Consider the following 15,599-nt stretch of genomic DNA (forward strand, 5'->3'; position numbering starts at 1 on the left):
CTAACAAACTAAAAATAGAACTACCATATGACCCAGCAATCCCACTACTACGCATATACCCTGAGAAAATTGTAATTCAAAAAGAGTCATGTACCACAATATTCATTTCAGCACTATTTACAATAGCCAGGACAAGGAAGCAACCTAATTGTCCATGGACAGATGAATGGATACAGAAAGTGTGGCACATATATACAATGGAATATTACTTGGCCACAAAAAGAAACGAAATTGAGTTATTTGTAGTCAGGTGGATGGACCTAGAGTTGGTCATACAGAGTGAAGTAAGTCAGAAAGAGAAAAACAAACACCATATGCTAACACATACATATGGAATCTAAAAAAGAAAAAAAAATGGCTCTGATGAAACTAGGGACAGGACAGGAATAGAGACACAGACATAGAGAATGTACTTGAGGACACAGGAAGGGGGAAGGGTAAGCTGGGACAAAGTGAGAGAGTAACACTGACACAGATACACTACCAAATGTAAAATAGATAGCTAGTGGGAAGCAGCTACGTAGAACAGGGAGGTGTGCTCGGTGCTTTGCGACCACCTAGAGGACTGGGATAAGGAGGGTGGGAGGGAGACACAAGAGGGAGGGGATATGGGGATATACATATGCATATATCTGATTCACTGTGTTATACAGCAGAAACTAACACAACATGGTAAAGCAATTATACTCCAATAAAGATCTTAAAGGAAAAAAGAAAAAATAATCATTTTATAGATAAGAAAACTGAGGCTCAGGGATGTTAAATATCTTTCTAGAATCACAAGATGGAAATGAGAATTAAATCTAGGTTTAACTCCCATGTCTGTGCACTTTCCACTTCCAATGTAATAATTAGTCAACAAATATTATGGAGCATCTAAGTATCAGGCACTGCGCTAGGCAATGGAGATACAATGGGAAAAAAGGAATGCATATAATCCCTGCCCTCATGGAGTTTACAGTCAAGAGAGAAATAAGGATTAATTACACAATTATTGAAATTAATAAAAAATTAAAGCTGTGAACCATGATGAGAGTTCCACTATGCCATATCTAAAAAAAAAAAGATCCTGTGTGACACTCCAGCAATCTTCCTTACTCTTTTTTCACAACGAAACTTAGTGAAGGTTGAGTCCATACACCATTCCTTTAACCTGTTCACTCAAAACTATATCATTAGCTCTAAAACAGAAACTGCTCTTACAGGATTATCAAAACCTCCTTATTGCCAAGTCAAACATTTTACGTTCTTAGATTATTTTTATCTATATTATCAGAGACTTTGGACTATCCTCTTAAAACTCTCCTTATTTTTGGCTTCTGTGATATCTTTCTCCATTTTTCCTATTTTTCTGTTCATTTTCCAGTCTATTGGTTGCTCCTCCGCTATTAGTTCCTTAAATGTTTGTGTTGTTTGATCTTCTCTCCTTCTCACTCCCTTGGGTGATCTCACCTAAATCTATGACTTAGATATGCTGAAAATTACCAAATATGATTCTCCAGCTCCTAATATAAATTCCAGATCTTTATATTCAACTGATGGGTGAACATCTCTTCTTGAAATGTCCTACAAGTGTATCAAACTGAGTATGTTCTAAAACATTTTTCTTTTAGTATTTCCTCTAAGTTAATGGCATCACAATCTATAATAACATCTCAAATCAGATACCTTATGATCATTTTAGACATCCTAGGCCTCTACTTCCACAATCCTATATCTTACATTGCTCTTAAAACTCTAAGCTCAAGTCCATTCTCACTAACTACTACTTCATATCAAATGTTCCTCATTGCCTGACTAGATTATCATGAAAGACTAACTGGTGGGACATCCCTGGAGGTCCAGTGGTTAAGATTCCGTGCTTCCAATGCAGGGGGCACGGGTATGATCCCTGGTCGGGGAACTAAGATCCCACATGCCACAAGGCATGGCAAAAAAAAAAAAAAGACTAACTGGTCTCCCCAACCTAGACCCTTCAAAGGCTTCTTTCACACTTATTCGAGGGTGAGTAATGTTGCAAAAATACGTGTCATTAAGCTCCATACACCTCAAAATAAAATCCAAACACTCCAACATAGTATACATATTCATTCATGATCAGGCTTTTGCCCAACTCTCCAACATCATATATTTCATCCCTCCCTTTGCCAGTTTTCTTCAGTTATGCTAAGCTACTAGTTTTTCCCTGAACACAGTCTGCCGTTTCTTGCTTCAGTAACTCTGCACATGCTGGTTTCTCTTCTGTAAAGATGTATTCTCACTTCTTTACCTGGCTAACTTTTTTTTTTTTTGGCTGCCTTGGGTCTTCATTGCTGCACATGGGCTTCGCTAGTTGCGATGCACAGGCTTCTCATTGTCATGGCTTCTCTTGTTGTGCAGCATGGGCTCTAGGCACAGGCTTTAGTAGCTGTGGTATGCGGGCTCAGCAGCTGTGGCCCATAGGCTCTAGAGCGCAGGCTCCGTAGTTGCGGTGCACAGGCTTAGCTGCTCCGTGGCATGTGGGATCTTCCTGGACCAGGGCTCGAACCCATGTCCCTTGCATTGGCAGGTGGATTATTAACCACAGTGCCACCACGGAAGCCCCCTGGCTAATATTTTTAAGAACTAGGATCAGATTCTCTATTCACCATCTCTATTAAGCCTTCTCTGACTCACTACACAAACTTTATTACATAAGTCCCAATCTGCTGTCACAGCATATTCTAAAAACCATCTACTATCACACTTACCACACTCTTTCAACTCTTTGCTTATATGCCCAGTTCCCAATACCTGTGAACTCCCTACATCCACATGTTATAATGCTTAATTTTTTTAGATCTCTATACTATCAGTGCCTAAGACAGAAGCTGAAGATACACAATAAATTATTTATAAATCAAAAATTTGTACCAGTCCTTTAACTGGAAAAATATAGCTCATTTATCTTTTTGGATAGGTGTAAGATAAATTTTGATGCAGCTTTCTTTTTCATCTGCTTTTGCTGACACCCTCAGCCCACCACCCTACCCTACACACGTGCCCATCCTTTAGGATGGAGGCTTTTTCATTAACTTATTTAATCTTTCTTCCTATACTAGTTTGGAAGCTTTACTCTACCACCCATCTTTTACTGCTTACCTAGGTATTTCAACATGTATACTTAACTTAAAAATATCTAAAAAATAAGCCGGTATCTTTATTCTCTTCCCAAACCAGAAATTTTTTAAAAGCTGTAACACTGATAACCCTCTCCGAACTGACATCCTATTATTGCTGAGTACTTGAGTTCTAGCCTGTATATTTGTCCCTGACAAATTGAATGCTGTTGTTATTGTTGCTGCTACTGTTATTTTATTCAACCAATATGTCTTTAATTCTCCATTCCTTCTCACATCTCTCATGTTTCCCTGAGGATCATTTTCCTTCATCTAAAATACATCCTTTCGAATTTCCTTTACTGAGGGTCTTTTGGAGGTTAACTCTATCATTTCATTTGTCCATCAATATACTCTGCTCTCAGTGGTGTTGGGAAAGTTGGACAGCTGCATGTAAATCAATGAAGTTAGAATACACCCTCACACCATACAGAAAAGTAAACTCAAAATGGCTTAAAGACTTAAACATAAGACATGACACCGGGCTTCCCTGGTGGTGCAGTGGTTGAGAGTCGGCCTGCCGATGCAGGGGACACGGGTTTGTGCCCCGGTCCGGGAAGATCCCACATGCCATGGAGTGGCTAGGCCCGTGAGCCATGGCCGCTGAGCCTGCACGTCCGGAGCCTGTGCTCCACAATGGGAGAGGCCACAACAGTGAGAGGCCCGCGTACCGCAAAAAAAAAAAAAAAGACATGACACCATAAAACTCTTAGAAGAGAACATAAGCAAAACATTCTCTGCCATAAATCATACCAATGTTTTCTTAGGTGAGTCTCCCAAAGCAACAGAAATAGAAGCAAAAATAAACAAATGGAACCTAATCAAACTTATAAGCTTCTGTAGAGCAAAGGAAGCCATAAACAAAACGAAAAGATAACCTACAGACTGGGAGAAAATATTTGCACATGATGTGACCAACAAGGGCTTAATTCCAAAATAAACAAAGAGTTCATACAACTCAACAATGACAAAAAACAACCCAATCGAAAAATGGGCAGACCAAAAAACAGACATTTCTTCAAAGACATACAAATGGCCAACAGGCACACAAAAAGATGCTCGACATCACTACTTATTAGAGAAATGCATACCAAAATTACGATGTACACCTCACACCAGTCAGAATGGCCATCATTAAAAAGTCTACAAATAGGGCTTCTCTGGTGGCACAGTGGTTGAGAGTCCGCCTGCAGATGCAGGAACCCTTCCCACTGCTGGTAGGAATGGAACTTGGTACAACCATTATGGAGAAAAGTATGGAGGTTCCTTAAAAAACTACAAATAGAACTACAAACAGAAAATGATCCAGCAATCCCACTCCTGGGTATATATCCAGAGAAAACTCTAATTCAAAGAAATACATGCAGCTCCGTTTTTCTTTCTCAAGATTGCTTTAGCTATTCAGGGGCTTTTGTGTTTCCATACAAATTGTGAAATTTTTGGTTCTAGTTCTGTGAAAAATGCCATTGGTAGTTTTATAGGGATTGCATTGAATCTGTACATTGCTTTGGGTACTATAGCCATTTTCAAAATGCTGATTCTTCCAATCCAAGAACATAGTATATCTCTCATAGTATATCTATCTGTTTGTATCATCTTTAATTTCTTTCATCAGTGTCTTATAGTTTTCTGCATACAGGTCTTTTGTCTCCTAAGATAGGTTTATTCCTAGGTATTTTATTCTTTTTGTTGCAACGGTAAGTGGGAGTGTTTCCTTAATTTCTCTTTCAGATTTTTCATCATTAGTGTATAGGAATGCAAGAGATTTCTGTACATTAATTTTGTATCCTGCTACTTTACCAAATTCATTGATTAGCTCTAGTAGCTTTCTAGTAGCATCTTTAAGATTCTCTTAGTATCATGTCATCTGCAAACAGTGACAGTTTTACTTCTTTTCCGATTTGGATTCCTTTTATTTCTTTTACTTCTCTGATTTCAGTGGCTAAAACTTCCAAAACTATGTTGAATAACAGTGGTGAGAGTGGGCAACCTTGTCTCATTCCTGATCTTAGTGGAAATGGTTTCAGTTTTTCACCACTGAGAATGATGCTGGCTGTGGGTATGTCATATATTTGGACTTTTATTATGTTAAGTTCCCTCTATGCATACTTTCTGGAGGGTTTTTATCATAAATGGGTGTTGAATTTTGTCGAAAGCTTTTTCTGCATCTATTGAGATGATCATATGGTTTTTCTCTTTCAATTTATTAATATGGTTTATCACATTGATTGATTTGCGTATATTGATGAATCCTTGCATTCCTTGGATAAACCCCACTTGATCATAGTATATGATCCTTTTAATGTGCTGTTGGATTCTGTTTGCTAGTATTTTGTTCAGGATTTGGAGGAGCCAGGCTCCCTGACTTCAGACTATACTACAAAGCTACAGTAATCAAGAGAGTATGGTATTGGCAAAAAAACAGAAATATAGATCAATGGAACAGGATAGAAAGCCCAGAGATAAACCCACGCACATATGGTCACCTTATCTTTGATAAAGGAGGCAAGAATATACAAAGGAGAAAAGACAGCCTCTTCAATAAGTGGTGCTGGGAAAACTGGACAGCTACATGTAAAAGAATGAAATTAGAACACTCCCTAACACCATACACAAAAATAAACTCAAAATGTATTAAAGACCTAAATGTAAAACCAGACACTATAAAACTCTTAGAGGAAAACATACGCAGAACACTCTATGACATAAATCATAGCAAGATCCTTTTTGACCCACCTCCTAGAGAAATGGAAGTAAAAACAAAAATAAACAAATAGGACCTAATGAAACTTCAAAGCTTTTGCAAAGCAAAGGAAACCACAAACCAGACAAAAAGACAACTCTCAGAATAGGAGCAAATATTTGAAAATGAAGCAACTGACAAAGGATTAATATCCAAAATATACAAGCAACTCATGCAGCTCAATATCAAAAAAACAAACAGCCCCATCCAAAAATGGGCAGAAGACCTACATAGGCATTTCTCCAAAGAAGATATACAGATTACCAACAAACACATGAAAGGATGCTCAACATCACTAATTATTAGAGAAATGTAAGTCAAAACTACAATGAGGTATCACCTCACACCAGTCAGAATGGCCATCATCAAAAAATCTAGAAACAATAAATGCTAGACAGGGTGTGGAGAAAAGGGAACCCTCTTGCACTGTTGGTAGCAATGTAAATTGATACAGCCACTATGGAGAACAGTATGGAGGTTCCTTATAAAACTAAAAATAGAACTACCATATCATCTAGCAATCCCACTACTGGGCATATACCCTGAGGAAACCATAATTCAAAAAGAGACACGTACCACAATGTTCACTGCAGCACTATTTTCAATAGCCAGGACATGGATGCAACCTAAGTGTCCATCAACAGATGAATGGATAAGGAAGATGTGGCACATATATACAATGGAATAATATTCAGCCATAAAAAGAAATGAAATTGAGTTATTTGTAGTAAGGTAGATGGACCTAGAGACTGTCATACAGAGTAAAGTAAGTCAGAAAGAGAAAAACAAATACCGTTTGCTAACACATACATACGGAATCTAAAAAAAAAAAAAAAGGTTCTGAAGAACGTAGGGACAGGACAGGAATAAAGACACAGGCATAGAGAATGGACTTGAGGACATGGGGAGTGGGAAGGGTAAGCTGCAACGAAGTGAGAGAGTGGCATGGACATATATACACTACCAAATGTAAAATAAATAGCTAGTAGGAAGCAGCCGCATAGCACAAGGAGAACAGTTAGGTGCTTTGTGTCCAGCTAGAGGGGTGAGACAGGGAGGGTGGGAGGGAGACGCAAGAGGGAGGAGATATGGGGATGTATGTGTATGTATAGCTGATTCACTTTGTTATACAGCAGAAACTAACACACCATTGTAAAGCAATTATACTCCAATAAAGATGTTAACATGCACCCTATGTTCATAGTAGCACTAGTCACTGTACCCAAGACATGGAAACAACCTAAATGTCCATCAACAGGATAAAGAAGACATGATACATATATACAATGGAATACTACTCAGCGATAAAAAAGAATGAAACAATGCCATTTGCAGCAACATGGATGAACCTAGGGATTATCATACTAAGTGAAGTAAGTCAGGAAGAATAAGACAAATACCATATAATATCACTTATATGTGGAATCCAAAATATGACACAAATGAACTTATTTTTGAAACAGAAACAGACTCACAGACAGAGACAGATTTGTGGTTGCCAAAGGGGATGGGGGAGGGGGCGGGAGGGATTGGGAGTTTGGGATTAGCAGATGCAAATTATTATATATAGAATGGCTTAACAACAAGGTCCTACTGTATAGCACAGGGAACTATATTCAATGTCTGGGATAAGCCATAATGGAAAAAAATATTAAAAAGAATGTATATATATATGTATAAGTGAATCACTCTGCTATACAGCAGAAATTATAACATTGTAAATCAACTATACTTGAATAAAATAAATATAAAAAATAAATAAGTGTGTGTGTGTGTGTGTATATATATATATATATTCTGTATTGATTATTGTTAGATAATTTCACTGAATATAGAAATAAAGGTTGACAGGAGGTTTTCCTCTCTCCAGAACTCTTAAGATATTATTCAACTGTCTTCTGGCTTCTATTGCTACTACTGATAAGTCAGCCACATTCCCAACTTCCACACCTTTATGAATGACCTTACCTTTTCTTTCTGGCGGCTTTTCAAAAAGCAACTTTACTGAGATATAATTTATATAAAACAAATTGCACATATTTAAGGTTTACAATTTGGTTCATTTTTGACATATGTATATAATAAAACCATCGGCACAGTCAAGATAATAAACATATCAATCACTCACAAAAATTCCCTCATATCCCTTTGTAATCACTCCCTCCCTCTTCCACACCCATACTCAGGCAACCACCAACCTGCTGTCTATGACTATAGCTTAGACTGCATTTTCTAGAATTTCATATGCATGGAATCGCACAGTATATAGTCATTTTTGTGTGGCTTTTTACACTCAGGATACTTATTTTGAGATTCATCTATGTTGTGCTGTTCATTCCTTTTTACACCAAATAGTATAACAAGGTATGGATATACCACAATTTGTATATCTGTTTGCCTCTTTGGCTATTACACATAAAACTGCTATGAATATTCATATACAAGTAAATGCAGAGACATATACTTTCACTTATCTTGGATAAATCCATAGGAATTGAATGGCTGAATCATATATTAGGTGTATGTTTAACTTTTTAAAAACTGCCAAAATGTTTTCAAAAGTGGATGTATTATCATATGATCCAATAATTCCACTTCTGGGTATTTATCCAAAGGAAATGAAAACACAAACGGGAAAAGAAATCTGCACCTCCATGTTCACTGCAGCATTATTTACAACAGCCAAGACATGGAAACAACCTAAGTGTCCACTGATGGATGAATGAATAAAGAAAATGTGGTCCATATATATAACTGAATACTATTCAGCCATAAAAATAAAGAAAATCTTGCCATGTGCCACAACATGGATGGACGGACCCTAAGGGCATATTGCTAAATGAAATAAGTCTGACAGAGAAAGACAAATATTGTATGATCTCACACGTGGAATCTAAAAACAACAACAACAACAAAACCTGAACTCATACAGAGAACAGATTGGTAGTTGCCGGAGGAAGGGGTGGGTGGTTGGGGGTGAGCAAAATGGGTGAAAGTAGTCAAAAGGTACAAACTTTCAGTTATAAAATAAATTAGTCCTGGAGATATAATATACTGCTTGACATTATAGTTAATAATACAGTATTGTATATTGAAAAGTTGCTGAGAGTAAATCTTAAAAGTTCTCACCTCAAGAAAAAAAAACTGTTATGTGTGGTGGTGGATATTAACTAGATTTTGTGATCATTTCACAAAATATACATATATTGAATCATTATGTTATACACCTGAAACTAATATAATGTTATATGTCAACCAACTCTCAATTAAAAATAATTTTAAAATAAACCTTTCGGGACTTCCCTGGTGGTCCAGTGGTTAAGAATCCGCCTTCCAATGCAGAGGACGCGCGTTCGATCCCTGGTCAGGGAACTAAGATCCCACGTGCCACAGGGCAACTAAGACCACGGGCCACAACTACTAAGCCCGTGTGCTCTAGAGCCCACATGCCACAACTAGAGAGCCTGCATGCCTCAGCTACTGAGCCCACGAGCTCTGGAGCCTGTGTTCCACAACTAGAGAAGCCCGCACACTGCAATGAAAAGACCGTGCATGCCACAAAGAAGGTCCCAAGTGCCGCAACTAAGACCCAATGCAGCCAAATAAATTAAAAAAAAATTTTTTGATTAAAAAAGAAAAAAATCTTTAAAAAGAAAGGAGGGGACTTCCCTGGTGGCGCAGTGGATAAGATTCCGTGCTCCCAATGTTGGGGGCCCAGGTTCGATCCCTGGTCAGGGAACTAGATCCCACATGTATGCCACAACTAAAGAGCCAGTGAGCCGCAACTAAGGAGCCAGTGAGCCACAACTAAGACCCGGTGCAACCACATAAATAAATAAATTTTTTTAAGTTTAAAAAAATAAATAAAATAAAAAGAAAGTGGATGTAATATTTCACATTTCCACCAGCCCTGTTTTAGACTTGCCATTCATTCACATCCTTGACAACGCTTGGCATAGTCAATCGTTTCAATTTTAGCTGTTCTAATAAGTGTAGTGATTTCCCTAATGACGAATAATGTTGAGCATCTTTTCATGTGTTTGACATCTGTATGTCTTCTTTAAAAAAGTGTTGGCTCTAACCTTTGGCCCATATTTTTATTTGGTTGTTTGTTTACAGTAGTCCCCCCTTATCCTTGGAGGATATGTTACAAAGCCTCCAGTGGAGGCCTGAAACCACAGATAGCACCAAACCCTGTAAATACTATTTTCTTCCTCTACATACATACCTATGATAAAGTTTTATTTATAAATTAGGCACATTAAGAGACTACCCAAATGGCCTGCATCACTACTCTTGCACTTTGGGGCCATTATTAAATAAAATAAGGATTATTCTAACACAAGCACTGTGATACCACCAACAGCCAATCTGATAACCAAGATGGCTACTAAGTGATTAACAGGCAGGTAGTATACACAGCGTGGATATGCTAAACAAAGGGATGTTTCATATCCCAGGCAGGATGAAGCTGAACAACATGAGATTTCACCACACAATTCAGAATGGCATGTAGTTTAAAACTGTAAGTTGTTTACTTATGGAATTTTCCATTTGATATTTTCAGACATGGCTGACCAAGGGTAACTGAAACCACATAAAGCAAAACCACGAATAAGGGGGGATTACTATACTTATTATTGAGTTTTGAAAGTTTTTTATATCTTCTATATACAAATCATTTACCAGATATGATTTGCAAATATTTTTTCCCAGTCTACAGCTGATATTGTTGTTCTTTCAAAAATATCTTTCAAAAAGCAGAAGTTTATAATTTTGAGGAAGTCCCATTAATCATTTTTTTTCCTCTGGTATCATACCTAAGAAATTTTGCCTAATCCAAGGTCATAAAGATTTTATCTCATTTTTTATTCTGGAAATTTTATACTTTTAGGTTTTACGTTTAGGTCTGTAATCCAGTTTTGAGTTTTTTTTTTTACGTAGTGCAAGGTATGGATCAAAGGTCTTTCTTTGTACATGGATATCTAACTATTCATATGTTTTAGAGATTATCATTTCTCCACTGAATTACCTTTGAATGTCTGTCAAAAATCAGTTGTTCATAGAACTGTAGTCTTATTTCTAGACTCACTATTCTGCTCCACTGATCTACTTGTCTACTTGACGCCAATACCACACTGTCTTGATTATTGTAGCTTTATAAGTCTGGAAATCAGGTGTTGTTAGTCCTCCAACTTTGGTCTTTTTCAAAGTTGTTTTAGATTTTCTAGAATCTTTGCATTTACAGATGAATTTTAGCTTTTCTCTTCTTTTTTTAATCTTTTTTATTGAAGTATAGTTGATTTACAATGTTTCAGGTGTACAACAAAGTGATTCAGTTATACAGATAGATTCTTTTGCAGATTCTTTTCCATTATAGCTTTTTTTTAAAGATTTATTTATTATTTATTTGTTTGTTTGTTTTTGGCTGCGTCGGGTCTTAGGTGCGGCATGCGGGATCTTCGCTGAGGTATGCGGGCTTTTCGAACTTGTGGCATGCGGGTTTTCTCTTCTCTAGCGGTGGCGCGCAGGCTCCAGGGCATTGTGCTCTGCAGTTTTGCAGCACGTAGGCTCTCTAAGTTGAGGCGCGTGAGCTCATTAATTGTGGTGCATGGGCTTAGTTGCCCCGTGGCATGTGGGAACCTAGTTCCCTAACCAGGGATCGAACCCACATCCCCTGCATTGCAGGAGGATTCTTTACCACTGGACCACCAGGGAAGTCCCTCCAGATGAATTTTAGAATCAGCTTTTCAATTTGGGATTTTGGTCAGTTTAGAAAGAAATTTAACAATATCAATTCTTCCAACATATAAAAAAGGTTTATTTCTGCATTTCTTTAGCTCTTCTTTAATTTCAGGAATGTTCTGTAATTTCTGTACACAAGTTTTGCCTATTTTTGATGCTATTATAAATAGCAGTTTTTTAAGTTTCAATTTTATACTGTTTACTGTTAGTACATAAAATATAATTGATTTTTGCACATTGAGCTTGTATTCTGCAACCTTGCTAAACTCACTCATTAATTCTAATGAATAACTCTTTTCTAGACTTCTATATAAACAATCATATTACCTACAAATATAGTTTCACTTCTTCTTTTCCAATTTGGATAGCTTGCCTTTCTTTCTCTTGCCTGACTGCACTGGCTAGAACCCCTAATAAAATGGTGAATAAAAGTGGTAAGAGTGGGGCTTCCCAGGTGGCGCAGTGGTTGAGAGTCCACCTGCTGATGCAGGGGACATGGGTTCGTGCCCCAGTCCGGGAAGATCCCACATGCCGTGGAGCGGCTGGGCCCGTGAGCCATGGCCGCTGAGCCTGGGCGTCTGGAGCCTGTACTCCGCAACGGGAGAGGCCACAACAGTGAGAGGCCCGCATACCGCAAAAAAAAAAAAAAAAAAAAGTGGTAAGAGTGAACATATCTATCTTTTTTTCCAATTTTTTTATTGATAAAATATACATAACATAAAACTTACTATCTTAACAATTTTTACAAGTACAATTCAGTGGAATTAAGGACATTCATTTGTTGTGCAACTATTACCATCATTCATCAGCAGAATTCTTTTCATCTTGTAAAACCGAAACTCTACACCCATTAAGGATAGCTCCCCATTCCTCCATCTCTCTAGTCCCTGACAACCACCATTCTACTTTCTATCTCTATGATTCTGACTACTCTAAGTACCTCACATAAGTGGAATCATACAGTATTTGTCTTTTTATGACTGGCTTGTTTCACTTAGCTTTAATTTACTCAAGGTTCTTCCATGTTGTAACGTATCAGAATTGCCTTGCCTTTTTTTTTTTTTTAAAGATTATGTTTTTCTATGTGGACCATTTTCAAAGCCTGTATTGAATTTGTTACAATATTGCTTTTGTTTTACGTTTTGGTTTTTTGGCCAGGAGGCATGTCCCATCTTAGCTCCCCGACCAGGGATCGAACCCATATCCCCTGCATTGGAAGGCAAAGTCTTAACCACTGGACCACCAGGGAAGTCTCTGCTTTGCTTTTTTTTTTTCTTTTAAATATTTATTTATTTTGGCTGCACCAGGTCTTAGTTACAGCACACGGGATCTTTGTTGTGGCATGCTTAGTTGCGGCACACACGATCTTTTTTAGTTGTGGCATGCAGGCTCTTAGTTGCAGCATGCAGACTTCTTAGTTGCACCATGCAGATTCTTAGTTGCGGCACGCAAACTCTTACTTGCGGCATGCATGTGGGATCTAGTTTCCCGGCCAGGGATCACACCTGGGCCCCCTGCATTGGGAGCACAGAGTCTTACCCACTGGACCACCAGGAAGTCCTCCCTGCCTTGCTTTTTAAGGCAGTATAATATTTCACTGTATGTATATGTGACATTTTATTTATCCATTCATCTGTGATGGACAACTGAGCTGCTTCTATGTTTAAGCTACTGTGAATAATGCTACGATGAACATGGCTGTACAAATATCACTTCAAGACCCTGCTTTCAATTCTTCTGAGTATATACTCAAAAGTGTAATTGCTGGATCACACAGTAATTCCATTTTTAACTTTTTGAGGAACTGCAACACAGTTTCCCACAGCAGCTATACCATTTTCATACCTGTCTTTTTTCCTAATCTTAGGGAGACAACATTCAGTCTTTCACCATTAAGTATAACGTTAGCTGTAACTTCTTCATAGATGTTCTTTATGCTGAGGAAGCTCCCTTCTATTCCTAGTCTGCTGAGATTTTTTTTTTTTTTTTGGCGGTACGTGGGCCTTTCACTGTTGTGGCCTCTCCCGTTGCAGAGCACAGGCTCCAGATGCGCAGGCTCAGCGGCCATGGCTCATGGACCCAGCCACTCCGCGGCATGTGGGATCTTCCCAGACCAGGGCACGAACCCGTGTCCCCTGCGTTGGCAGGTGGACTCTCAACCACTGCGCCACCAGGGAAGCCCTGCTGAGATTTTTTAATCAGGACTTTTAAATGCTTTTTCAGCATCTACTAAGATGATCATACAGTTTTCTTTTTTGGTTTGTTAGTATGATGAATAACATTGATTCATTTTCTAATGTTAACCAACAACGCACTCCTGTAATAAATTCCTATTTGGTCATGATGTATTTCTTCCTTAAATATACTGTTGGATTCAATTTTCTAAAATAATGTTCAGAATTTCTGCATTTATGTTAATGAGGGATATTGGTCTGAAGTTTTCTTTTATTGTAATGTCCTTTCCTGCTTTTGGTATTAGAGTAATGTGGGCCTCATAGACTGGGATGGGAAGCATTCTTCCTCTTCAATGTTCTGGAAGAGTTTATGTAGAACTGGTACATACATATCAATTATCCCAAAGCTCAATGATCCTCTTTTCTTTCTTTTTCCCAAGTTCATTTTTATTTTTTCTTTCTGTTTCATTTTGGATAGTTTCCATTGCTTTATCTTCAAGTTCACTAACCTTTTTTTTTAAATAAACTTATTTATTTTATTTGTTTATTTTTGGCTGCATTGGGTCTTCATTGCTGTGTGCGGGCTTTCCCTAGTTGTGGCGAGCGGGAGCTACTCTTCGTTGCAGTGCATCGGCTTCTCATTTTGGTGTCTTCTCTTGTTGCAGAGCACAGGCTCTAGGCACGTGGGCTTCAGTAGTTGTGGCACGTGGGCTAGTAGTTGTGGCTCACACGATCTATAGCACAGGCTCAGCAGTTGTGGCGCATGGGCTTAGTTGCTCCGCAGCATGTGGGATGTTTCCGGACCAGGGCTCGAACCTGTGTCCCCTGCACTGACAGGCAGATTCTTAACCACTGCGCCACCAGGGAAGCCCCTCACTAACCTTTTCTTTTGCAATGTCTGATCTGCCATTAGTCCTACGCACTGTATTTTTCATCTTAGACATTGTAGTTTTCACTTCTGTAAGTACAATTTGAATCTTTTTTTATATCTTCCATGTCTCTATTTTTGGGAACATCAGGAATATAGTTATATTAACTGCCTTAATGTCCTTCTCTACTTTCTACTGGGTCAGTTCAAGGTCAGTTTTGATTGGCTGATCTTTCTTCTCTTCATTGGCTTGTATTTTCCTGCTTCCATGTATGCCTGATAATCTTTGACTGAATGGCAGACAATGTGAACTTTTTGGCAGTGATGGATATTCTGTATTCCTATAAATATTCTCAAGCTTTGTTCCTTAATGACATGAAATACTTGGAAATAGTTTATTCTTTTGGATCTTGCCTTTGAAACTTTTTAGTTGGGACCAGACCACATTTAGTTTAGGGTTAAATATTCCCCATTACTAAAACAGGACCTTTCTGAGTACTCTACCCAATACCCCACAAAGTATGAGGCTTTTCAGTCTGAATAGTTAGGAGATACTACTCCCAGCTCTGTGTGAGCACCAAGCACTGTTCTAATCCCCTCAGATGGCTCTTTCCCTGGCTTCAGGAAGCTTTCCCACATGCATGCACCACAGTATTGTGCTGAATACTCTGAGGGGACTGTCCACAGATCTCTGGGTTTCTCTTTGTATAGCTTTCTCATTTTTGTCACTCTGTCCTACAAACTCTAGCCACACTGTACTCCCTGGACTCGTCCATCTCCTCAACCCTGGGAGTCCACTGCATTCTACTCCTTATAATACCATCTAGAAACTCTCTCAAATTGGAGTAATCATTGAGCTCATCTGTTTTCCATTCACTGTTGGTCCTTCATTGCCTAAAGAAGACATTATTAGTGATTTTTGTCTTTTTTTT

At 38.3% G+C, this 15,599-nt stretch overlaps 1 protein-coding gene across 3 annotated transcripts in view; it reads right to left on the minus strand.

Moving 5' to 3' along the window:
* The window catches only part of TUT4 (terminal uridylyl transferase 4), a gene marked incomplete at both ends in the record, with an annotated part of 114,469 nt that overhangs the window by 77,320 nt on the left and 21,550 nt on the right, over positions 1-15,599 (minus strand). The window lies entirely within an intron of this gene.

This window comes from Hyperoodon ampullatus, assembly GCF_949752795.1.
Source record: "Hyperoodon ampullatus genome assembly, chromosome: 2".
In the NCBI taxonomy this organism is placed as follows: Eukaryota; Metazoa; Chordata; class Mammalia; order Artiodactyla; family Ziphiidae; genus Hyperoodon; species Hyperoodon ampullatus.